The sequence below is a fragment of the Pteropus vampyrus genome, unplaced genomic scaffold, assembly GCF_000151845.1.
Source record: "Pteropus vampyrus isolate Shadow unplaced genomic scaffold, Pvam_2.0 Scaffold383, whole genome shotgun sequence".
In the NCBI taxonomy this organism is placed as follows: domain Eukaryota; kingdom Metazoa; phylum Chordata; class Mammalia; order Chiroptera; family Pteropodidae; genus Pteropus; species Pteropus vampyrus.
Window position 1 is genome coordinate 1,547,008 of NW_011889164.1, and position 26,957 is coordinate 1,573,964.

Sequence of the window (26,957 nt, forward strand, 5' to 3'; positions counted from 1 at the left end):
AATTTCCACATGATATTCTATATTGTTATGTATTTTCACACATGTATTCTCTCTTCCTAACCATATCATGAACCCATGAAAGACAAGTTACTTCTTTGTGTTAGCAACATTTAAGATGGTACTTAAAAACATTAAGCAGACAAGGCAGGTGTTAACAACTACTTCTTTTTATCAAATCAAAATTTATTTACTCTTTCAATTCCCAAAATACTATGGACAGTGCCAATATATTACATTATGTTTTTAAAAATCTATGAAAAGGATATACACCTTTGAAACACAGATACAAGTAGTAGCATTTTCAAACTTCTCTGTAGTCTCTATCTCTACTGAATTTAGTGAATTATGTGTAAAACCCTATGGTAGGTACTGTGGGACTGGTGAGATAAATATGATAATCTTCTCTTGGATGAACTACAATCTTGCAAAGACATGTACATATGCTCCTACCCTCTAGAGCTGGCAGTGAGTGGTCTCGTAAGACATACACAAAATGGGCAATGCAAATGATTAAGTGATAAATTCTGCTTAGAGAAATTGAAGGCCTCTGCAGAGAGATCAAGGAGAAAATTAACAGTTTATAATGAATTAGTTCTGTTTTAAACATTTATTGAGTCTTAAAATAGTAACTAATTGATAACTATTACTTGGTTAATTAAACAATTTTGTCAATGTTTTGTTTTGTTTTGTTTTATGCAAAATAGTCATGTTCTGAATTCACTAAATTTTGGTAATTATAATATTCCATCTTATTTTCTCTATGAAATGAATTGGTATGGGTGATGTTAGTTTTGAACTTTGGGAATTATATAACATTTTATAGGCTGAAGGAATAGGAAGAGCCAGAGATTCCTGATAATTTAGCTCTTTACAACACATACATGAATCGTACGTAACATAACATTGGTGATATAGGCAGGAAAAAAGAATAGAGTAGTAGCATTCAGGATGCTAAAAACACATTTTTAAATTCCAAAAATCACAAAACGAGTGAAAGAGATGTGTCAATGTGGTTTAGACAGATTTGGAAATGGTTAAAAATACAAGAATGAAATCATTTTTCTTATAATAATAGAAACTACAGAACACTGTTGAAGAGTTTTTCAAGTCATCACTGGAGCATTTTGAATATATAAACCCCCATTAGTTCTGTTTGTGTTTCCATAGAAAAGCATTTAATGTTTTTTAAAATTATAATAATCTTAATTATATGTGGTATTTCTCTTAAGATATTTCAGAAGTAGTGCTAGGCTTATATATCAATAATACAGTTACATGGTTATTCCTATGAAAGATCATTGCCAAGGTATGTTAATATTATTAGAAGCTACCTTCGATAACTTATTTTGTGTTTCTGTCTAATATTTTTTTCTAAAAGGTACACTTTGTCCCTAAAACTGACATGGATTATTTGTGATAATTGCTGGATGAATTTTCCATCATGTTTCACAATGCGCTTTCTCTGCTTACTCTCCTGATCTGTAGAGCCATCCAAAGGTGAAGTAAGCCTGGCCCAGACATAGATATTCACGGTCTGATGGTGTAGGTAAAATTATAGACAAATAATTATAATATAATTATCCAGAAAATGTTTTTGAACCTCAGGAAGTAAAGCAGTCTAAGACATTTTAGGCTTCACAGAGAAATTGATGTTTTATTGGGATCTTGAGAATGTGTAGGAAGGAAAAGAAGAGACTTCACAAAGAAAGTGAATTTTGGGTGGAATCTTGTAGAATTTGTAAGAGTGGAAGGAGCTCTTTCTTCCTCAGAGATATGAATAATTTGGCAAGAATCTTCAATTTATTAGACTGCTTAGATAGATAGATGATCTTAGACTTTTAAGTATGGTGAAAATATGACCTGCTGATATTCACGTTTATGTCCAAGGAATGTTTTCAAAACAACTTATGGCCAAGATATTCAAATTCTCTTGGTGTTCACTATAAGCATGATTGATAGAATGATGATAGATGATAGGCGATAGATGATTGATAGATAAATATAGATAGATGATAGATAGATAGATAGATAGATAGATAGATAGATAGATAGATAGATGTTAGATAGAGATAAAAATTTACAAAGCATAAAAATTATGAGGTCTTGTCCCATATCAGAAGCATAAGCAAAAATTTATGGCAGATTAGCTTGTTTATGATCTTCTTATGCCAAAGCTTCAGATGACTCTAATTCTGACAGAGTGAAAAAATCCAAAGTTATTCATCATTATATGAAAAAAAATACATCAGCTCCTGAGAAATTAAAATGCTGAATTACTATGGAGTGGAGAGAGATAGCTCTAAATTCTACCCTTCAGTAGCACTCCACCCTCCATTAGTGACAACCAAAAATGACTCCAAATATTGACAAATGTCCTGTGGGAGGAAAAGTCATGCCTGGCTAAAAACCACTGATCTAATCAATGCACAATTTCCTCTCCCAGAAAGGGGGCCCAGAGTAGCAACATGGAGTAATGAGTGATAAAGACAGTGACAGCACTGCTTGCTTCCATGGGTGCATCTTCCCAGCCCAGATTATTTGCACTCGATCTAGAACCAGTGATACAAAACACACTCTGGACCCTTTGTGACATCTGTCTCAATGAGTCTCTCAGATTTAGAAACAGAAACTCAAGTCATTTTCTTCTCCTGCTGGAAAGAACATGGCATCAGTTCTTCAATTCATCCCCAGTTTGAGAATTTATCAGTATGTTTATTTTAGAAAAATATCCTTATCGTGCACAATTTGTAAAGAGGTGGGGGGGCGGGGGGCGGGGAAAAGCTTCAAATTTTTGGCCTATTGAGAATTAGTCTGACCAAACTCAAGAGTAGGTCCATTAAGGAAAACATAGTGGAGACAAATGACAACAGTAAAGTAAAACCCATCATCATATGCTAGGAAACTATTAGGTCTTTGAACTTGGCAAGTAGGGGGAAAAAATGCAATGACTGACCAGAAGAGTAGGAAGTGAGTTAACCAGCAGGGACTTGAGAATTTGGCTGAAGAGAATGTCCCACAAGAATAGAGCTTCCAGGGCTCCTGGCCAGGACTGATGTTTCTGAGGCCTTGGCTACTTGGCAACCAAAGTACAGTTTCAGCCCAGGAGGTGCCAGCCTTGCCCCATGGTCTCTCAACCTACTGGGGCAATCTCTGCACCTCTTCGAAGTTCCTTTCCCTATCCTCGAGGACATACATCTGGAAATAGCCACATTCATTTTCATCTTAGGCTTTTAAGTATGATGAAAATATGACCTGCTGATATTCACGTTTATGTCCAAGGAACGTTTTCAAAACAACTTATGGCCAAGATATTCAAATTCTCTTGGTGTTCACTATAAGCATGAGCCAAAGGGAAGCCAGGAAACTCCACACAAGCCCATTTTATTTCAATCTGAAAAGATAAACTATGAAGATGCCGTAAAAGCAGAAGGACAAAACCAAAGAATTCTCACTCTTGCTGGCAATGTAGTAAATAAACTGACTAGTGCCATTTGCTTCTTTATTAACAATCTTAAGAAGGACCTTTCTTCTTTGGATTTGTATATTGTTTACAGTGTTCTCTGCTGTGAATGGTAGCGATGTCACTCCTGCGAAAACACAGACTCTCAAATCAATTTTCTACCAGCATGTGCTTGAGGAAACAGCCCATTGAAGGGCAAATCTTCTGGTTCTGTTTTGTTTGTTTTCTTGGTTCTATTTGTGTTTTTCTCTCCTCTTCACTTGGCAGGAATCAAAGGACTAACGATGCCCCTCTGTCCAACCCCTCTTTAGAAAAGGAACTCTTCAGTGCAATAAGTTAGTCTAGACAAAGAAAATTAATGTAATTAGTAGAAAACTTGCAAATGTACTGTGTAGGAGGCCCTGTCATTACGGACTCTTGCCCAGGCTCCTGTGGTTTGGTGTGTGTACAGAATGATAGTTCTGGGTTTCCTCTCTGTAGAGATGAATAAAATAATGCTGGGTTTCAATTAGAGACATAACTGCAATTTAGTTAGGGGTGTAGAACATGGTAGCTGACAGCTATGCCAAGCTAATGTCATAAGACATGAAATCCCAGCACATAGAAGGGATTCTGAGGCATTTGAGTTGCCACAGCCCTCATACTCAATAAGACACCCAAGACTGCAATTAGAATGCAGACAGAACAAATATTTACATTTTAAGAAAACAAAAGAGGAGGAATCAACAACAGAATGAACCAAAAGCCACAAGATCTCAGATGTGGGCAAGCAAAGTGTCCTTGTCAGTGTGAAGCAGGAAGGCAGAATCAATTTCCAGGATTTGCAATTCAGAGATCTAGGTTACTGGAAAATTTAAAATAACATTGCAGTTTAAAAATTCCACTTCATTCATGTTACACAGAATTTAACATGACGAGTCAATTGCTCTTTTCCTCCTCCCACCCTTCAAAGCCCCCTAACAGCTCCAAGTCATTTCTTCACCATGTGCATATGAATTATGAGTTCCAGGGAGTCTGAATTCATTATTTCAAGAGGGTCTTCCAAAGTCCTAGAAGTGCTCATGCATATTTTTAAGCCATGTATTAGCTCATAAATTCATTTTGTTAAAACAAAAACAAAAACAAAACCTCTGTTCTGAATTATCAGAGAATGTGGTAAGATCTAAAAATAGAAGAAAATTAGGGTCTTGGGTGGGGGTCCAAGAAAGAAGAGAGATGTTTACTTTCTCTCTCCTCTAGAAGTAGTAGATAGATATGTTTCTCTTTTTTTCTAAGTAATTTTAGATGGTTTACTCATGCAAGCTCAGAGAATGGATCTGGAGAAGAAGAAAAAATCCCGGCTGGTCAGGCACATATAAAGGATGCTTGTCACCGACAGGAAGATCCTAAGTCAGCTTATGTAACTGGAACGAGGCACTTAGTCTTGACCAATTTGGCATGAATCAGGCTATTATAAGAAATCCAGAAAGGGTGGTAAATAAGGATAGAATGACTGGGGCCTGGCTAGTAGGGAAAAGCAGCTCTGCACATGGCTTGGCTTTAACATGGCAAATGATGCTAACTTTCCCCGTCCAAATGTCTCTAATTCTGAAATTCTATAAGCATGAGATGGTGTCTCAGCCCCTTTTGATCTACATCAACTCATAATGGATGTCTGCCATGCGCTTGGCATCAGTAGTTGGGAAAATGACTTTGCTGCCAATTATCTGATACTGTTATTTCATTTCTAAAATGCAATATCTAAAAATTGTTCATTTGAGAGATGTTTCAAAGCATTTTTAGCCAGTGTGCCAAGTTTCAGATTCATTTTGGGAGAGCCACATACACATTGTATTTCTCTCAATTTAATATTTTTTAAATAAGTAATACTGAATACATGCTATCTATCAAACTCCATTCTAAAATATTTTTACTGTCCTTAATATAAATATGGTGGGGCTTGAGGGTGGGGGTGGCAGATTCAATGATTCCTATAAACCTTTCCCAGGTTACCAAAGCTAAAGAAGCTACCAAATCTTAGTTCTACTTAAATAGGTTAACATCGTTAGGGGAGTAATCAATCAAGAAAGAGCTAAGAAGAAGCATTCTTGAGAAGATAAAATGTCTGAGTCAAGACAGAGCTACAGACCTTAGCAACTGGGGCACACTCAATCTGAACTCTTGAACTTTTTAGATTAGTTTATATGTAATAAGAGTAACTAAATTTAAGGTCAGTGTGGCCAAGAATTTTACTTTCTAGACAATTCTACTTCAACATGTCCCTCTCTCTACTTATTAAATTAATTTTGAATTCTGTTGTTTCGAACATATGACATCTATTGAGGTTTAATGTTTCTTTAGTTTATTAAAACAGAACTCAGTCTTTTTATTGGGGCGGTGGAGTCTGTCAATCATTTCAGGATTCAATATCTGAAGCAAATTTCTATAGAGGACATTATGGAAATTATTGCATAAATCATGAGTTTTCTACAAGATTTACATTATTGTTTTCCATGTTTATAATAGAGTAGTACATCCTCACTTTTTATAGAGGTGACTGAACTCTTTGTTCTTTCCTCGGCCATTAGCTCCCTTTTCCTTTTCTTACAGTGCAGTTTCTTGCTTTCACCATGCTTCTTAAGCTCTTATCCTGTTTTTCATATCTGTGTTCTCTCAGTAGACAGCGTCAGAGAACAGAAAAGTGACTACGCATGAATTGCCTCATCCTCAAATTTATCTCCTTTGCAACTAATAATTCTTTTCTCCTTATTTTCCATCTCAGAGAATGAAATATCTAATCTTGTCCAGCATTCTCTTTCTTTCCTCAATTTTCACACATCCCGTATTTTTGCTTTCAATTTCAAATATATTCAAATAGCTTCCATTTTATTTATTTATTTATTTATTTATTTATTTATTTATTTATTTACTTACTTACTTACTTACTTACTTACTTACTTACTTAGGCGAGGTAACCATTGGTTGACCTCACAGATTGCAAGGACCTTGTCAGCTTACAATCCCTTATTTTTTTTATTTTTACACCTACAGCACCTGGTCTTCCTAGGTGGTCTCCCGTCCAAGTACTAACCAGGCCCGACCCTGCTTAGCTTCCGAGATCAGACGGGCTTGGGCTTGTTCAGGGTGGTAAGGCCATAGTCAAATAGCTTCTATTTTAAATTTAACATTTAAAAAAAGACAATAAAAGAAAGGAAGAAGAAATGAAGGAGGGAGGGTGGGAGGCTGGTTATAATTTCTAAGGCCTATTGTAGCTTCTGGGAAAAAAAAAATCTATATTTGTTTATTTCCCCGACAGCATAATTCAAACTGCTTTAACTAAGATAACTAATTTGTTAGGAATTCATTGGTCATTTCAACCTTATCTTCTCTAACATGTAGCATCATATTTTGTTCGACACTCAGATCCTTGGTACTTCTGCCTTTCTTGGATTCTAGATGTTCTTCCTTCTAAATTTCTCTGTCTCCTTTGAAGAAATTTTATCCTCTGTTCATCCCCAAATCAGTTTTCTCCAAGGTTCAGTGTTTGCCTCTTTTAAACCCATTACTCCTGGGAGATCTTTTCCTCATGCACATAACTACAGATGGCTTCCAGATCTAGGCCCAGCTGGAACTTTCTTTTAAATTCCAAACCCATATTTTCAACACATAATACTCCCTTATCCTAGGAAAAACTACCACACCCCCTACTGTATTGAGAATATTGAATCACTCAAACACAAGCATCAATTTCTCACCCTTCTTCATACCAATGTACATCCTTACACATTTTTTCTAGGGTCAAAGGCAAATTAACCATTAGCCAATTCAAGGTCAGCACATTCACCTGTGCACTTGACCACATGCCCCTTCCTTCCAATTTCATTATAAACTTTGCTCCAGGATCCATTATATTCTCTTACTCATATGATTTAAACCTCCTACTGTCTGCTAATTTTCCCTCCTCAACTTAAAAAAAGACATATAGGTACATATATCTCATTCAAATAAATAAATGGATAAGTAATAAATTATCTCCATTGGAGCTGCTTTCATTTTAATCACCCTAACTGAGGTCTGACTTTTTGTTTTCCCTTCTTAATCAAATTTCCTGTAAGAATATCCTGTACTATGTTGCCAGTTTCTCACATGTTTTTCAACCTTTAGCCTCTTGCAATTTAGGCTGCTGTGACACCTGCCACGGTGAAATTGCTTTAACAAAGATCACTCATATCTAAATTCAGAGAACTCACTTGAGTACTTAATCTTATTCCTCCTGGCCACAGCTGAAACTGTAGATCACTCTGTACTTCTTGATATTTTCTTTCTCTTGATTTCCATGAAAGCCTTGGCTGAGCTTTGCTTTCTTTTTATCCTAAATTTCCTGTACAAATGCGCTTTTTTTTTCATATTTGTCCTTTAAACATTGATGTCCCAAGGCTGTCATTCGTGGCCCTTTGTTTTTTTTATTTTTTTATGTAATCTCTCCTTTTTATAATCTTCTTGATAAACTCAAAGAAATATTGTGGTTAAAAAACAAAAGCAAACGAACAGAAAACTGGTTTTAAAGACTTAGACAAACCTGAGTTTGAATCTCAGCTCTTAAACTTACTTTTACTAACGACATAACCCAGGAAAAATCACATAATCTATTAGTTATCATCTAGATAAAGGAAAATGTTCATATCCAGATAGTTATAGAGGTACTAATGGAGAAAATGTATGCATTAATGTAAATATACATTACTTAATGCCTACACATCATAAGTGCTTAAAACTATAGTTTTATTAATAGTATTGCTGTTGTAATTATTTTTAACTAATGCCTGTAGTCATGGACTCTAAAATCTGTTATCTTCAGCCTGGCCCTCTCTTCTAGGGTTCAGATTCATATCATAGCTACAGGAAATCTCTACTCTGATAGAGATTACCTCAAAGATAACTAGAGAAGCAGATGTGTCATTGTTCTCTTCATCTCAAGACCCACTGGTCCTGCTGCATTCTCTTTCTCAGTTGATAGCTGCATATCTGGTTTCACCAAGTTTCTCATACACAAAGGTTCTGCCTTTCTAAACATTTTCTTTCCACCCATATGCTAATGCCCTGTTCAGGCTTTCATTTTCATTTGCCATGGGTTTCTAACTGTTCTTAATTTTAATTTTCCTCATTCCAGTTCATCTTTCAAACTGCTGCTGCTCTCTTAACTGCAAAGGTGCTTTTCTCAGTTCTCAGAACAAAACCAGTCCATAATTTACATACATAATTTACATACAACCCAAGCTCATAATTTACATACAACTGAAGCTCTTGAGCAAAGCATATGTGGCTTTCTCCATGACCCAGTCTCTGCCTTCTCTTTTTCATTTCAGTGAAGACTGATTGCTTTATTCTCCTCATACACCACCTCTTTACTCATGCTGTCCCCTTGCCTGAGATGCCTCACTCTACTCTTCCTGAGTTTCCCACATCTCTACATTCTCAAACATCCTGCTCACATTGCCCCTGCTTCCCGCACTCAGTAGTTCAAAGTTGAGCTAATTGCAGCTTCTCGTAGTTTTTGGACTAACCTGTGCATAACTATTTTGGTGCATTTTCCACCTAATGCAAGTTATCTGTTTACAAATCTGTCTTCCCAAAAAATATATGCCACCCAAGGGTAGCACCACGTCTTATTTGGCATAAAGTAGTACATTTATTTATCTGAATGAAACTTCTTGGTCAACTCAAGAATGACATGCTCTAGACTGAACCGAGCATTTTCAAATATCTTTCCTCCTTCTATAGACTAGATTCTTAAGAACAGAGGCAGTTACCATCCACCTTGTCATCCAAGACAGAAACTCTGGAGGCAGAGCTAATGCTATCTCCTTCTCTCTCATCTCCAATATCTGTTCAACCACCAAAATTTCTTCTGTCTGCCCATCTACCCCCCAAACATCTCTCAGATCCACTTGCTTCTCTATCTCTCAATAGTTGATTCTTCATTTAACTTTAGAGGGTCAAACATGGGGCTGCATATATTACAATAGGTTCCAATTTCTTTGGCCTAGAAGAGGGCCACCTACACTCCCTGCCTTAGTTGCACCTTCTCATTGCTTCTAAAGGGACTTTCCTATTACATAAGTATGTTGTGTTTAAAATTCTAAAGGGACTCTCTCATGTTTTCAGGATAGAATTCCATATCTTTAGTATAATATACCAAGGTCTTCCCAATTACAGAGTTTTCCAGATTCATCTCCCAGTATTTGTCATGCACCTTGTCCTTCACTTATGGAGACCTATTATGTTCTCATGAAATGCAAAACCTTCACAAACCACTGATCTCAACTGTTCTCTTTGGAATGTCTTTCCCTTTCTCAGCCTTTTCAACTAGCTCATTTCCACTGGTTCTCAAAGTACCAAATCAGATATTTCTGATTGTTCTCTGAGGAACTGACTTTTATTTCTCTGATCTCTACTTCCAGGTTTCCTTTCTCCATGCATCATGTCTCATATATCTTTTAATGCTTAGTTTATTGTATTGTAAGTACTACCCTTCTTGCCCAAGTCCTTAATAAAACGGTGAGTTCTTTCTGGTAGGCTCTATGTCATAGTCACCTCTGTAATGTAATATCAATCATTGTACCTACCAATCATTGCACTTAATTATTGCTGGTTGAATGAGTGTATAAATGAAGGAATACGAATAAAGTTCAGAAAAGTTAAACAACTTGAAAAGTATGAGGGAACCAGCATACACTTCGAAGAAGAATGCTAGAGGCTTTAAACTGCATTGGTTCTGAGTGTGACTTTGGAAGATAAAGAATTGAATTCTACTAGTTATCTGGCTATTCACTAATTATCTATATTTAGATAGGTACTTAACTTCTCTAAGCATTTCTTCCTTAACTGTAAAATGGTAAGGATGTGAATGAAGATGATGATAATGATTACCTGTGGTGGTTCTTGCAAGGATCAATTAATGTAACTTATATAATATGGTTATAACAGTACTTGACATAAGATTGGCCCTCAGTAAATGCCACTTATTATTTTTACTACCTTGTGGCTGGCAGACTGCTTTAAATTGTATTTTTTAATTGATTAGTCTTTTAATTAAAAATTATTTTAAGAATGAATATCAATTGTATAACTGGTTATTTTTGGAAAATTGCCATTAAGTTCAAGCCTAATAAATGTATAGGGATGGAAGAAATGATAAAGATCATTTAGTTCAAAACCCTCACTTTTTATATATTGGGAAATAGTGATCTAAAAAGATTAAGATTTAGACCATAGAGCTTGTCTAGAGGTTAGATAGTGAAGATCCAGGACTAGAACCAAAGTCTCCACTGATGCTTATTATTTCCAGTTGCATGCATTGATGAAATCCACATGACTATTTAGATTTTAAGAAGACTGAGAGCACTTAGAGACCCTTGAGTCCATGTAAGGAGAAAGAAAATGCCAAATTGGTGAAGTAGCCTTGTCACATAACCAGACACTAACTATACTATTCTGTGTCTTTATTTCCTTTGTTTGGGAGGTTTTTCTTTTCCCAAGAAAGGAAAAAGAATGATGTGGAAAATTATGAAATACTATTACATATAAATCTGATTAAAATTATGACTGTAAACACTGAGTTGAGACGGACACATTTCCCAAGGCTGGCATGCAGCTCTGATCATATTTAATTTCACCATTTTGTCTAGCTTAAGCTATATTGCCTTTTCCCCATTAAGTTATCTTCCAGAAAAATCAAATTTTTAATTATATTACCAATTTGTTTGAGGTACTCCAGCAGGGTAAGGTAAAGAAAGATACTCTCCATAAATAGAGGTGGAGACAGCTGAGAGAACATGAAAGAAAAATATCAGTTTATGCCAGACAGGGAAAAAATTGCTATGTTGGTGAGAATATTTCTTCCTCTAACGGGAATCCAAAAAGAAGTTTCTAACTGAGTCTTTCTTGGTTAAAGGAGTTTCCTAATTTCATGAGCCTCTTGATAATAAGTTCAATTATCCCAATTATTTGTCACCAAATCCGATTGAAGGCTTAATAGAATAAAATAAAGCCCTTAATAACACAGGCTCCTAGATATCTGTCTTCATTTCAAAGTTTATGAGATTGTCTGGTTTTGCTCTGAAATTTCTTTAAAACAGCAAAAGTTAGCTCTAGAAAGCATTGTGTTTTTCCATTTAGTTCATTTGTTCACAGGCATCTAATTGCTAGACAAAATGAATGATTCTCTCAAACTGTGAAGCTCAATTTTTGTCGTTTATATTTGAAGATAAATACAACAGAAAGAACAGCATTCAACTTGAAATCTTTTATACATAACTACTGTAGAAAGAATCTCTGGGCTTTTTGGTAGTAGCTGCTCTTCATAGAGCTTATTACTGCATTGCCTTATATAGCATGATCTTTTCATTTTTTGAAAGAGTGATCTCATTTGGCATTACTCCACATCAGAGTCATTAGTGGTGATATTATTTAAAACTGTGTGTAACATTCCCTTTGAATTGTATTTTTTTATGCATTACAATTTCAAGATACCTTTTTTTTCATGGAAGCCACATGTGATCCTTTTGATCCTTACATTCATAAAGGATGCATATATTTTAGAAAGGAATGTTGAGGGCTAGGTATGTAGGAAGTATCTGGAGAATACTATGGTTTTCATGTTAACAGAAGATTATCAGAGAATTTAGAGCAAGAAAGAGTCTTAGAAATCATCTTGTCTAGAAAGTCCCAAAGTATGTCCTTCATTTGTAACACCAGTTCAGTGAGGTACTCTTCTCCAAAGTTTTCATTATCTGAGAAGTTAGGAAATCTTCCATACTATAACTGCCTTTTAGAAACTCACATATCACATTAGTCACCTTTAAGTCTTCTAGAAAAGGAGGCTCTACAATTATGTTAACCCTGCTTATTGTAATTGACTTGGTCATAGAACTCTATTATTCCATGGAACTAGAATTCAGAAATTCATGTTTTAGGAAACATCGAGCTACTCTCTTTTCCTTGAGTAACTTGGGGTTCAATGAGGTTGTCAAGTAGCCAATTATCGTCTAAAACGAGAACCTTGGAATTGAAACGTAAATGAGCATTGAGGGATAATCTGCGCCCTAAGACCACTTTGTCAAAGTCCGTGGGCAGCGAATGTAAGGGCTGGTTCTGCGTTCACGTTTAGATTGTTTTTGCTGTCCCAATAGTGTCAGTGTCTCAGAGGGTGCACAAATGAACCTGTGAAAGACGAGCCTAAGAGGGATTAATAATGCGCCGACATCACTTAGGAAATGCATCACCGAAGCACCTACTCTGACCGCTTAGGGGAATTTGTAGAACTGACATAGAACTCATTCCACCACCATTTTTCTAAATTATTAAATATATATTTGTAGGACTTTCTGATGATCCTGGAATTTAGCGATGAGCAGAGTTTTGTGCAGATTTCTGTTATTTCTGTTTTTCTGTTGTATTTTCTATTCATCTGATATGTTCATTTACTAACCATGTTTGTAAAAGAGATACGTCAGGTAGATATTTATACTAGCTTGCTGTAGAGTAAAAGCCCACATATGTTAGTCGGCTGGAAAGTCATTTCATGATGAGATGGTTCTTTAGCCAGGGTCATGAGAACAGTATTATGGGAGAAATCTGCTATTTTGTTAAATGAGCAGTCACTTTTCTATGTTCATTCTGGTCTGAATTTCCATACTTTGTTGTCATTTTCTAAATTCTTTGATGTAAATATTCAATTACCAGCTTAACAAACTTTGCAAGAAAAAAAACATAGTCATAAGCAATTTTTAAAAAGAGAAGTCTATCCAAAGGTTCAAATGAGTCAACCAAGAAAGCACAAGGTAGATTACTACGACATCGCTGGGACACAACTTTGTAATCTACCTTGTGCTTTCTTGTCCCATCTGTCGACTTCCCCCACCTCACCAGAAAGTCCTACAGAAAAAATTTCTCCCTGACACACTCGCACACCTACTGAACTAAAGCTTAAAGTTTCATGTCATTATCAAAAGTGGTCAGGTAATAAAGGAAACTGAATCCAAACAATTTTGATCCTGTTTCACCTTAGCGTAACTTTGGCTGCTAAACATAAGGATTCATCAAATAAAGTTGCTCCCAAGAGCCCTTTCACCGGGTTGTGGATGACAGAGATAGGAAATAATTCAGATTAAATGATTCTCCTTTAGACAGTTTTGACAAAGCCTGATGCTAAAGCCAAAGCTCGACTTGGATATAAAGGGTTGTTCTAAGGCTAAAAAGACATAAAACTCAAGCAGACAGGCTTTTTATCATTTCCTTGCTGAGGCCCTGGGTGGTGCTGGAACTGAGGGGCCCAAACATCGAGGACAGGCATGCAGGGGGTCACTGAGACACTTTTTCAACCCAGATTTGATTCAGCAATTGACCGAACGAACTGAGAATGGGCTTAGCACTAATTACTTACTTAATTTATTTAATTAACTTGATGTAGTCATTTTATAGCTCTTAGATTTATCCTGAGAAAACAATGTATACCATTCCTAAAATATTTCCTTTTCAATCCAGATACAACTTTCTCCTTGTGGTCAATAATGTTTGTGAAATATCAGGGACTGGATGAATAAAGGAAAGAGTGAGAATCCCAGTCATTTAATGTTTAGAATGTACTAATTTAACAAATATTATTGAAGGCTTACTTCACTAAAATCACACAGTAAAATTCAATCCCAGAAATTTCAAAATTCCATAAGAAATCTCATTATTTATTTTTTATTGGGGTGACATTAGTTAATAAAATTATATAGGTTTCAAGTGTACGATTCAACAATACGTTATATGTATATTGCCTTGTGTGTTCACCACCCAAAGTTAAATCTCCTTCCATCACCATATATTTGACCCCCTTTATCCTTATCTATCTGTTCCCCTCCCTCCCTTCCCTCTGGTGACTACTGAACTGTTGTCTGTGTCCATGAGTCTCTGAAAGCAACAAACGAACAAGAAATATAGTTTACAGAGACAAAAATGTAGACACTTCATTGAAGAATTAAAATGTTATACAGATATGAAGTCAACAAAACTCAGTCCCTTTCTTTTTACAATTCTATAGTATCAATTACTGTTCTATCATTGAGCAATAGAAATCTCATTATTTGAAAGGCGATCGTATCCCTCTGAGTAAAATTTGAAATTTAGATATTCGAATAGAGTTTGAACTTCCGTGAGCCTCTGTTTCCTCAAATATAACAAAGGAATAAGAAGCTTACTGTACTTCTGAAGGTCCCTGTAGGGACAAAATGAGAGGATGTTGTGTAAAGATGTTAGCACTATACCAGACATATAGCATTGCAAATTAGCTATTATAAGTGCTATCTGTACCTAAATTTTCTGTATCTCTCTGAAAACTATTTTGGGGAAATTCTACATTAACTTTTTTTTTCTATAATTTCATATTCCTTTGGTGCTAATAAACCAAAAAAAAGTCCACGGGTAATTTTGGTAATTTTACATATTGCATAGTGAAATATGCAAAGACAGAATTCAGACACTTTTGGATTTGACTTTTTTCTCCTCATCTTAGTGGCTGTGTGATCTTGTGATCTTGGACAAGTAATTAAAGCATAAGTTTGCTTACCTGTGAGGTAGGGATAATATTTGTGTGACTTATTATGAGAGATTATAAAAATTTTAGTCCAGTTGTACAATGGGCATTAAATGATGATTTAGTGATCTGCATTCTTTTCTCTCTTCTTCCTCTATTACACTTTCCTCCCTTTTCTCTCTCCTTTTAAACAGCTCTTACAAACCCACCAACACACACATTTAAAACACTTTCTACTGTCAACAGGAAATACAACATTATGAAATAATTTTATTTTCTCCCTTGTTCTCTTTGATTGTCCTAAAGAAGGCATTTTCTATAAAATCTGAGTATACCCTAAGAATTTGGTCCAAAAGCAAAGACACTAAATCTTTTTTAATGATATGCAATTGCCCTAATTATCTTTATGCAGTGTTATCTTAAAGACTCTGTGAGACCTATAAATGGTTTCAAATGGAGAGTGATTGAAGATAAACAACTGTGTATCTTGTTAAACCTATCAAGAGTAAATTTCTTTTTCTTTAATAAAAATTAATGGCATTTCATATTTGAGCTACTGAGACAAGTATAAGAAAATGCCAATGGACTTGGAATAAGATTAAGCAAGCATGACATGGATACAAATGGGTAACACTGAAGATGTCCACTCTCCCCAAAGTGGACTTAATACCTGTTTCCTGTTCACCAGCTCCCTTTCTGATTCCCTTCCTTGACTTCTCAACCATCTCTCCATCTCACTGGCCTGGGCTTTGAGGATTGCTATTAGTGAGTATTGCTTAGCTGGTGAAACATCTGCCAATAGGGTTAAAGGTAACAAGATAACTGACCCCATCCTAGGGGCTCAAGTTTCTCTCCAGCTGGTACACTTAGGCCATCTCTTCATATGCCCAGAAAATCAATTTAGAAATGCAATTTTTAACCTGCCAACATATGCATCCCTTTTTATGCTATGTGTCGATACTGAGAGATTTTCACTGAAGCTCAGAAGTTTTTGTGAAGCAGCGAAAGAACAATGTGCATCTGTCCATCATATGCTCTTAAAGGTGCTTCCATGTAAGGCAGATATTTGGAATTGCCTCGAAAACAGATGGGGCCAGAGAGTGCCTGATATATCAGTAATAGAGTATCTAAATCAAAGTGCATCTTAGGGGAGCCAAGTTAGAGGAGAACCTGAGTAACGAGGTCCGAGCCATGGCGCCAGTGACTGCTTGAGCAGCTGTGTCTGGGCCCTTTGGACTGCTTGCCTGGCTGACTGAGCAAGCCAGGGAGAACTCGGGTTTAAATGCTTGCTGGTTAGTGATAAAGGCAGAGAGAGGAGATTGAGTTGCTTTGATTTCTGGAAAAAACAAGATATTAAACTCATGTGCTGGTTAGAAGAAAGGCCTTAATTTTGACAAAATCATGTCAAACCACCCATCCCATGTTTTTATTGTGATGACACTATTACAAAATATGACTTCTAAAGTCGCAAGGATGATTTGCTCTGCCTACCACCTGGATCCTGGAATTGTTGTTAGAGTGTGGCAGACAGAATAATATCCTGCCAAGGATGTCTGCATCCCAGTCCCTGAACTTGTGAATATGCTCACCTCATGGCAAAAGGGGTTTTGCAGAGGTGATTAAGGATCTTGAAATGAGGAGAGTATCCTGCATAATTCAGGTGGGCCCAATATAAACACATGAGTCCTTAAAGGAGAACCTTTCCTGGCTGTGATCAGAGAGAGATGAGTACAAAACAATGGTCAGAGAGATGCCTTTAGAAGCAGAAAGGTTCGGAAGTGGATTCTGTTCTAGAGCCTCTAGAAAGGAACACAGCCCTGAAGACACCTTGATTTCAGCCCATTGAGGCCCATGTCAGACTTCCACAGAACTGTAAGGTAATAAGTTTGTGTTGATTTAAGCTACTTAATTTGTGGTAATTTACTATGACAGCAATAGAAAACGAGTACTGGAGGATTAAAGGCTTCAGGCAGAGCCCACACCCTGGCCCCTGATTCTAGAAAAGTTCCTCATGGCCCCAGGCTGAGAGCCAGGAGAATATTAAGAAACATACTTGGGACTTGCTGTTCATCTCTCCAAAGGAAGGACTCCAGAGGGAAGGAACCATAGTCTTACCTGCAACACCATCCCTGATCTCAGCACAAAGGTCCAGCTAAGCAATCTTAAGGTAAGAAATCATGATATTTCCCACCCAATAAGTATGTAATTGGAGATGATATGGGAAATAAGAAGTTTGTACAAAATCCAGCATTACAGAGAGAAGGGAGAGTAGGGGAGTGTGTACCAGACATTTAAAGCAGGGGTCTCTAACCCCGGGATGTGGATGGATACCTGTCGGTGGCCTGTTAGGAACCAGGCAGCACAGCAGGAGGTGAGCAGTGGGTGAGTGAGCAAAGCTTCATCTGTATTTGCAGCTGCTCCCCAGCGCTAGCATCACTGCCTCAGCTCCACCTCAGATCATCAGCCATTAGATTTTCAGAGGAGGACGAAGCCCGTTGTAAACTGAGCATGCGAGGGACCTAGGTTGCGTGCTCCTTATGAGAATCTAATGGCTGACAATCCAAGGTGTAGCTGAGGCGGTGATGCTAGTGCTGGGGAGCAGCTGCAAACATAGATTAACATTAGCAGAGAGGTCTGACTGCACAGAGACTGTAATAAATCAGTTGCTTGCAGACACATATCGAAACCCTATCGGTGAGTGGCAAAGGACAGTTAAGCTGTATCTGGTGGCAGGTTTTATAGTGACAAGTGAGTTGATGTACTTCAGTTGTACAGTAAGAATCAGACACTTATTTTAGTCTGCGCAGGGCCTGCCCATTATTTTATTTTATTTATTTTATTTTATTTTATTTTATTTATTTTATTATTTTATTTATTTTATTTTATTTTATTTTATTTTTACCACTTCTGTTCGAACAATGCCTCTTTCCCACACTGTGCACCTACCTGTCTCAGTCACAGTTTTGGTAAGCATAGAAGCTAACCCTAGCCAAAATGAGAAAAAAACTAACATCACTAGAGAGCTTCTTTGAAAAGGGGAAAGACCCAAAGATGAGACAACGGAAGACTCTAAGACTGATGACCAAAAAAAAAAAAAAAAACTGTGTTTAAAAGAAAATACCAAGAGTCCTACTTAAATTACGGGTTCATTGCAACAGGTGATTCACATTCTCAAAGCCTGCTTTGCATAGTATGTGGAAACCGGCTGTCCAATGAAGCCATGAAAGCTTCAAAACTGCTTCGCCACATGGAGACCAAGCACCTTGCATTAAAAGACAAGACGCTGGAGTTTTTCAAAAGAAAAAAAAAAAAACAAAAACCGTGAACACGAAGGACAGAAGCAATTATCGAAGGCCACCACTTCATCAAATGTATCTGCACTGAGAGCATCATTCTTAGTGACTAAACTGCATTGCTAAAGCCCTTTACAGTGAGTGAAGAGTTGATCCTGCCTGCTGCGAAGGAACTTGTCATGAGCTTTTAGGAGAAGCTGCAGTTCACAGGTGGCACGTGTTCCTCTCTCAGCTAGCACCATAACTAGATGAATTGATGAGCTAGCAGAGGATATTGAGGCACAATTGTTAGAGAGGATTAATGAGTCCGTGGTTGACAACAAGGCAACGATGTTTATTTTTGTGTGATATATTTTTCAAGGGGATATGCATGAGGATATGTTACTTGCACTTTTCTTGCCAATCAGCACACAGCTGCAGAACTATTCAAGTCTTCGAATGATTACCCATCAGGAAAACTGAACTGGTCATTTTGTGTTGGTATATGCACATATGGAGTGGCTGCCATGACTGGATGACTTTCTGGTTTCACTCCTCAGGTCAAAGAGGTCACTTCTGAATGTGGGTCTACACACTGTGTCCATAGAGAAATATTGGCTTGCTGAAAAAAGTCACCTGAATTTAACAACATTTTGCAGGATATGATTAAAATTATCAACCACATTAAAGTACATGCCTTAACTCACGTCTGTTCACGCAACTCTGTGAGATGGACACAGAGCACACACGTGTTCTCTTATACATGGAAGTGACATGGCTTTCTAAAGGTAGATCGCTGGCCAGAGTTTTTGAGTTACAAGAGCCACTCCAGAGATTTCTTTTAGAAAAACAGTCACCACTTGCAGTATATTTCAGTGACACAGAATGGGTGGCAAAACTTGCTTACAACCTGCTTAACCAATTCAATCTGTCATTTCAAGGGAGAATGACAACTGTGTTCAAGTTGTCAGATAAAGTGGCTGCATTCAAAGCCAAAATGGAAGTATGAGGGTGACGAGAGAACATCGGGATTTTTGACATATTTCAAACATTAGCAGAGATTTTGAAGGAGACAGAGCCAGAGGCTTCTTTCTCCCAGCGGAGTCATGATCACCTATGTCAGCTTTGAAAAGAGTAGAGTATTACCTCTCAACCACAAAAGAGCCCTGTACTGGGAAGGAATGGATCTGTGACCCCTTTGTGAAAAAGCCAGGTGAATCAACTTTGTCCGTGCTAGAAGAAGATCAACTGTTTGAGGTTGCAAATGATGATGATCTTAAAGGTATGTTTGTGACAACTTTAAATCTCCATAAATTCTGGATTAAAGACAAGGCAGAATATCCTGAGATTGCCACAAAAGCACTAAAAAGTCTGCTTCCATTTCCAACATTCTATCTTTGTGAAGCAGAGTTTTCTGCAGTGACAGCAACCAAAACGAGATTGGAGTAGACTGGACATAAGAAACACACCCTGGGTGTCACTGTCTCCCATCACCCCTAAATGGGACTGGCTAGTTGCAGGAAAACAAGCTCAGGGCTCCCACTGATTCTGCATTATGGTGAGTTGTATAATTATTTCATTATATATTATAATGTAATAATAATAGAAATAAAGCGCATAATAAATATAATGCACTTGAGTCATCTCAAAACCATCCCCCACCCCACCCAGTCCATAGAAAAATTGTCTTCCACAAAACTGATCCCTGGTGCCAAAAAGGTTGGGGACCGCTGATTTAGAGCCTCCATCCATTAGGGGTTTCACGTGCCTTATCATATCTAATTTAGCAGAGGTTCCTGAGAAAGTGGAGAAAACTAAGACCCAGAGCAGTTATGTGACTCGCACAAGGTCATAGAGTCTCTTAGTAGCTGTGACACTAGGTAAGAACCGGGCCTGCCTAATCCATAAACCCGTGGGCTCTCCAGGACTCTGAGTTGCTCGTGTTATGGCTGTTAACTCCCACTGCTTCAATATCATTATCATAAGGTGACTTTAAGCTTGTACCGAAGGGGCTGAGGCCTTGCTGATACGTCTATTCTGATCTTGAAGCCAGTTCAGAAAACCATGATGAGAAAAAAGAGTAGAAAAGAAAGGTCATCAAAAAGGAAACATATTTTAACCTAGTATGGCTTTTTTGTTTTGTGTCATATTTGAGAAGGTTTTTGTTTCACCTAGATTGTTAAAAAATATTTCTGTGCTTTTTCTGATATGCTTGCCTTTTAGTTCAATCTTAGCTCCATGGAGACTTTATACTGGTGTCATAGGAGCTGTGGACTCAACTCCATATTTTACAGATGACTTTTCATTGTCCCAGCACCATTTATTGTATAACCTATCATTCCTCACTTATGTAAAATGACACAATAATACTTCCTAAATATGTACTTGAGTCTTTTTTCCAAACTTTCAGTTCTGTCTCAAAAACAAATCAAAAGACAATGAACTGGATAAAAAATAATTGCAACACATATCACAAAGGGTTTACTACATAAAGAGCTCCTAAAAGTCAAATAAAATGAGTAATGGATATAAACAGACATTTCATAAATGAGGATATAGGTTTAAGCAAATGAAATGCTTCTTAATGTCTCTCTTAATGTAGTGATGAAAATTAAAAGAACACTGAGACACCATTTTTAACCTATGAGATTAGCAAAAATCCAAATTTTGTAAGAATATACAGTTACTGAGAATATAGATTAATGTGGCCTCTAAAGAGAGCTGTTTAGAAATACCTATAAAATTGCAAATATACATAACCTTGACCTAAGAATTTATATTAAGAATTTATAATAAAGGTGAAATTACATTTATTGAAATGACCCACGTGTAAGATTTTTCATCGCCACCCTGCATGTAATGGCAAATAATATAGAAAAAAAAATCTAAAGGATTATTAATAAGTTACTGGTTAAATACATTCTTACAATACATTTAATTAATGAGTTGTGATGCAGCTCCTCAAAATAGTAGGAACTCTTTTTATGTACTGTTATGGAGTTTTTCTAGATTTATGGTTAAATCTCTCCCCAAAGAACATTTGAGAATGTCTGGGTAACATTTTTGGTGTCCCAACTGGGAAGGGGCATAGGGAGAGAAAGTATGCTACTGGTAACTAATGAGTAGAAGCCAGGGATGTTACTAAATATCCTATAATACGCATGACAACACCCCTACAGTATATATAGAATTATGCAAGTCTAAAATGTTAACAGTGCCCAAGTTGAAAAACTGCTCTAGAATAATGACCAGAAACTGATGATATTACATGCCTATTGGGCTGAGGGACAGGGATGGGTAGACACTTTTCAGGAACAGGCATTTTATTTTGTAATTGTTGAATCGTGTACCTGTATCTATTCAAAAATAAATAGATAGCATGTTTCCTTTTTTAAAGAGTCATTGTTGACTTTTCAATAAAAAAGTCTTTAGGGGGGGCAAAGAAAAATCTTTGATTTTACCGTTCACTATATTTCTTTCCTTATTGTTCCTTGATCTTTTGAAAAGCTCAAGGACATATATATTGATTGTTTCTGTGTAGATGGAGTGTTCTCTCCTGGAAAGGTACTCCAAACAACAGAGTAAAGTAAAAGAAAGAAGTTGCAATATACTGTATCTGACCAAACAGGCTTTGGTCTTAGCAAACACTAGAGAAAATTAAAATCTAAATTATTAGAAGTTACAAATGTGTAAGTCAATGTTTTCTCAGGAGCAAGGACAAACATTCCTATGAAAGGTAACTGATAGTGTAGGGGTGCCTTTCAGTTAGAACTCCTGACAACGGTGACTTTAAAGGTCTAAGGACCTCTAAAGATTGCTCTAGAATCATTTCATAAATCTATAAATTTTTATTATTAGTGGCTCCTGCTCCATGTCGACACTAGATCTTGACTGAAAGGTGGTAAAATTGTATTTATTAAACGCTACCTTGATTATCACTGTTCCGAAGCCACTTTACCAAGGCAAAGTGTTCAACAGAGTCTTGATGTGCCAGAAATCTAATTTGATGTGATTGAGGCAGGACTCTGGCCTGTCTTATTCATGGCTTTCCCTGGCAAAGACATTCTAAGGGTCTGTGCTTTCTATTTACTCTTTTATTTTCATTTCACTGCTTTCTCAATCTTTTTCTCCCTCTTTCAAAATTTTCTGAAAAATTTCAATGATTGTTTTAGGTTTAAACTTATATTCAGAAATACACATTGTAAAAGAATACATCACATATGTAAACACCAACATATATTAAATATTGGAGTCCTCACACATAGAAAGAGTTATCCATTTTAAGCACGATATGAGGGACTTGAGGAAAGCTCTCCACTATGTATAGATAATAATCTAACGGATGTCATTAACACCTCATATCCCACCATTTATATTTCCTTGAGGATACTTACTGCCTTTTCCTGTTTTGTGTTTAAAATACATAAAAAATAAGAGACTACAGGCAAGAGCATACAAATGTCTTTTTTTATGAACATTTATAAGCTTTTTCATCACTCACAAGGCAAAACAGGAAAATATGAAGCCTTTGTAACTTAGAGCAGAAGAATTAGAATAGAATAGGGGACTCAAAGATGAGATTTAATGGGATCAAAAACAAATTTTACACAAAATATATTGAGTTCATTTTGGTACTTTATTCTACCTTTTCTGCTTTCCAAAAAATATGATGGATAACATACTGAACCAGATCGATAGTTCTGAGCTAAACTTGGCCCCCAAAATGACTTTCGTGTCCACTAATACAAAATATTAGACAAAATATATATGAAAAAATGTAATTCCTGCCCTCAATGAATTTATAATCTAGATGGAAAAAGAACACTCTCATGAATCATCTGATTTATAGCAGTTCCTTAAAGCAGCTTATCTGTAAGCAGAGTCTACACTACTCACTGCCCGAGTCTCATTCAGCTGTCACAGGTAGATATTTGACCTACTATATTCTGTAGCTTTGATACTTGTGTTTGAAGGAGAACAGACAAGAGGATCACTAGGGCCCAACCCAACTGTGATACATAATTCCCACACTCAGAGACTTTAAGAACAAATTAGGGAAATTAAATCTAAGGAAAATGTAAAAATAGTGATGAGTTGCACCTCTCCCCTCAGAGAGAGAGAGAACATGAGCTTGGGATACACTCAAAACAATTTTTTTTCAAAATATTTCCCAGAATATACTAGAAAAACACCTAGAATTAATTTCAGGAGACTATGAGAAAAAGATTGAGGAAGAATCTTAATCTCTTATCAATCCAAATATGGCTTCAAATTTTAAAAATATAAGTGTTAAATGAATACCATATATGCTAATATCCAGTTTACCTTAATCTAGAGTTCAAAAATAGATATAGAAACTTCGTATAATTAACTTTAGTTGGTTTACCAATTAGAATAAAGCAATTTTATTTTTGGAAAATGATGGTCATAAAAGCTAAGTCTTCTTATTGAAAATAATAAGCATGAGAAAATAAAGATAGTCACTAAGAGAGAAAAGGAGAGAAAAAAATGAAGACGCTAGAGGAAAGTTGTTATAGAAGAATCAGTCCAAACAGTGACTAGCAAAGAACCATTATTATGGGCAGGGAGAGAAAAAATACCAATTACAATTATACCCCAATCCAAGAGTATTTAGTGCATGAGCAAATAGCTCTATATACATCACTAACCATTGGTTTTCCTTAAACTAAGATGTGAAACATACATTTGGAAAAATTAAGGGGTGATTTTTCAACTTCCAAAGATATCTGCTTTTTAAAAGAAACTATTGCAAGATTCCTTCATATAGTTATGAGCTTTTAGCTTAGTATGATTAAAATGAATCAATTCCTAACATTTGGCTTCCACAAAGACTTATTATCTCTTGAAGATGGCAATCAGGTTTGTTCCTTTCCAAAAATTAGGAAACTTAAAAAGCAACACACCATCAACAACAACAAGTTATTGCACTCTGAAAACTCACAAGAACACTGGTCTTTAGAATTAACTGGCATTCTGTCAAGAAATAAATTTGGGAAATAAAAATGTGCTGTCTTTCGGAAAGACAATCTGTACTCTGAGAGTTTTTGTTTTCCAAGTAGTGGTGCTCAATAGTGCCAAGCCATGCATGGAATTTTTTACCCAAAACTTCTTTTGACCAAAAGCACAAATTTAGGGGCAGGATCACTGTGAAATTTGTTGCCACAAAGAGGGATGTTTCTTTTTCCAAGGTAGATGTTTCTGAATGAGATATAATTCTTTGATCAAAACAAATTTTCAAATGGAGTTAGCTATTATGAAGTCATCTACATGACAAATCCAGAAATTTGTAGGGTTCAATTGTCAACACTGCTCTTCAGACATAGGAAGAATAAATAATTAAAAAGTGAAAAAAGGGGAGAACATATTTTTCTCCACATAGTGTAAACTTAGGGTATACTTCCTGTTCAGAATTTTCGTCCAAAAAAGCAAGTACATTTAGCAAAGAAATTATTAATTTTTGCCTTTTGCAAGAGACTTTATTATTCCTCTCCAACTGATGACAGAATTTAATAGATGTTAATATTTCAAAACAGTTTTTGCTTCTGCACCAGCATCTCTGTGTTCCCTTGTTCTTCCAAGAATATATATTCCTTTGCAAAGCACGAGCAGGTCAATTACAGCCTGTATTAATTGAGAAAGTTTGACATCTTTAGATATGTGAAAACCAATGGTATGACTTATATGAAAGGAGTTTAATGGGCATGATTTACAGGAATTATGCAATTTTGTTTTTACCGTGAAAGCAAAGAGAAATAACATTGATGACAAAAACTGCTGCTTTGTAAGGTATTACCTTTACTATCCTGGCTTCTCTGAAATGCCTTTCATTGATGTCACACAGGATTTGAGTTTTTGAAAGTTAGGGGATTAGGTAGTGGGGACAGAGTATATGGTACGATACTTAGTGGAAATCCCTATGAAGTATTTTCTTCCCAGATGACCCCAAATGTATTTTTAAGTTTTCCTCACCGATGCTTTTCTGATATTACTATTCCAAGAAAAAAAAAAAAGTCTAATGAAATCCCCAAGGAGGGGAAGTAAGCTTAAGGAATAACATAATAATAAAATCACCAATATGCATTTGATGCTTCATTTTGATAAAGAGAAAACAGACTAGATTTTCATTATCAAACATATTAATTGATTATGCAGTTGCTGATAATTGCGAATTTGCAGATTTGACCTGGGAATACACTGCAGTTTCTAAAATCTTGCTCTGAAGAGTCAGAGTTGGAGCGAACTCAGTGACCTTGCTTCCAAACCAAACTTCTCAGAAGCTCACGGAGGATACTGGGGCTGGAGCAGGGGGCACTGCATGGGAGGTCTGCCATCGAAGCTTAGATCTTTCTTGTTAGAAGAAAGATCCATGATTTCAGTGGCTGAGATCTAGAAACCTTTAGGAGCCAGAAGAGTCATCACCTAGTAATTTAGCATCAACTCTGTGGTTTAGTGGTGGTTCTTTTCATGTTTAAGAGGGGGAATTGTTCAAACAATATAGTTGGTTTGAAATACATCCAGGACCAATGCAAACACCAAGTGGGCTGCCCAGAAACCACATATTGTTTCCTTCAGACAAAAGATAATGATGCACTAATGAGTTTTACCCTTTATTTCCCTCTCTGGAACACAGCCTCAGGAAGAAAACCCACAAAACAAAATTGTTAGTCCCAAAATTTACAATATTTTGCAATGACCCCTATCCTTTTTTCTTTAAGTGCTAGTACTAGTGTTGTTAAGTATTTGTGTTGTTTAACTCATAAATTCCAACCTCATATAATCTCAGAAGTGCCCTCCCAGAGAGAGAAAGGAAATGAGTAAATGAGGAAAAATAATAAAAGCCTTGCTGATATAGGGTACCTCCAAGAAACTTAAAGCACTTCTGAGATATTATCTAATTCTAATGTATTTTGATCTCATTAAAGGGGGGGAGGGAAGTAATAGAGATTAATATTTTAAGTTATAGAGAGGGAGAGGCAAAAAGAAGTTGGACTAATGGGTCTCTTTAGGAAAGAGCTTTTAATAAATCATCAAAACCGAGTAGAGAAAAAGTTAAAATTCAATTGATCAGACTTGTGAGAATATGATGGTGTCGAGGACTTATACAATTCACTGGAATCATTTGTTGTTGTTTCATTGAAGCTTAATGGCACACACATTCCTCGCACTGAAATTATCCACAATCCTTTCATAACCTCACAATGTGCACCCCTCCCTATTCCAGCTATCATCTCCTTTCTATGTCCTCATGCACAGCAATCTCTTAAAGCTGTTGCCTGAAGTTACTGTCTCTGCTTCCTCACCTCCCGTTCTCTCCTCATCACTATTGAATGTGGCTTCCTTGTTAAACATCTCCATTGAAATTGCTCTTGTTAAGTTGACAGTGGCCTAAATATTACCAAATCCATGGGCCCTTTTTCCCTCATCACCTACTTCATCTCAGTGGCATTCCAAAGCGTTGATCACTCCTTTCTTGAAACACCCGCTTCCCTTGACTTATGTGACACCAGGCCTTCTTCATTCACCTTAATCAGCTTTGGCCGTTCCTTTTTTGTCTTCTTTGCTGGTTCCTCCTTCACTGCATGACCTTGTAAGGCTGGAGGGCCCCAGAGCTGTTTCTTAGATGTTTCTCTCCATCCTCATGAGA

The 26,957-nt window shown here is 36.5% G+C and overlaps 1 protein-coding gene and 1 pseudogene across 2 annotated transcripts in view; one reads left to right on the forward strand and one right to left on the reverse strand.

Moving 5' to 3' along the window:
- The window catches only part of GREM2 (gremlin 2, DAN family BMP antagonist), an 80,739-nt gene that overhangs the window by 38,806 nt on the left and 14,976 nt on the right, over positions 1-26,957 (forward strand). The window lies entirely within an intron of this gene.
- On the reverse strand, positions 6,482-6,600 carry LOC111731544 (annotated as a pseudogene).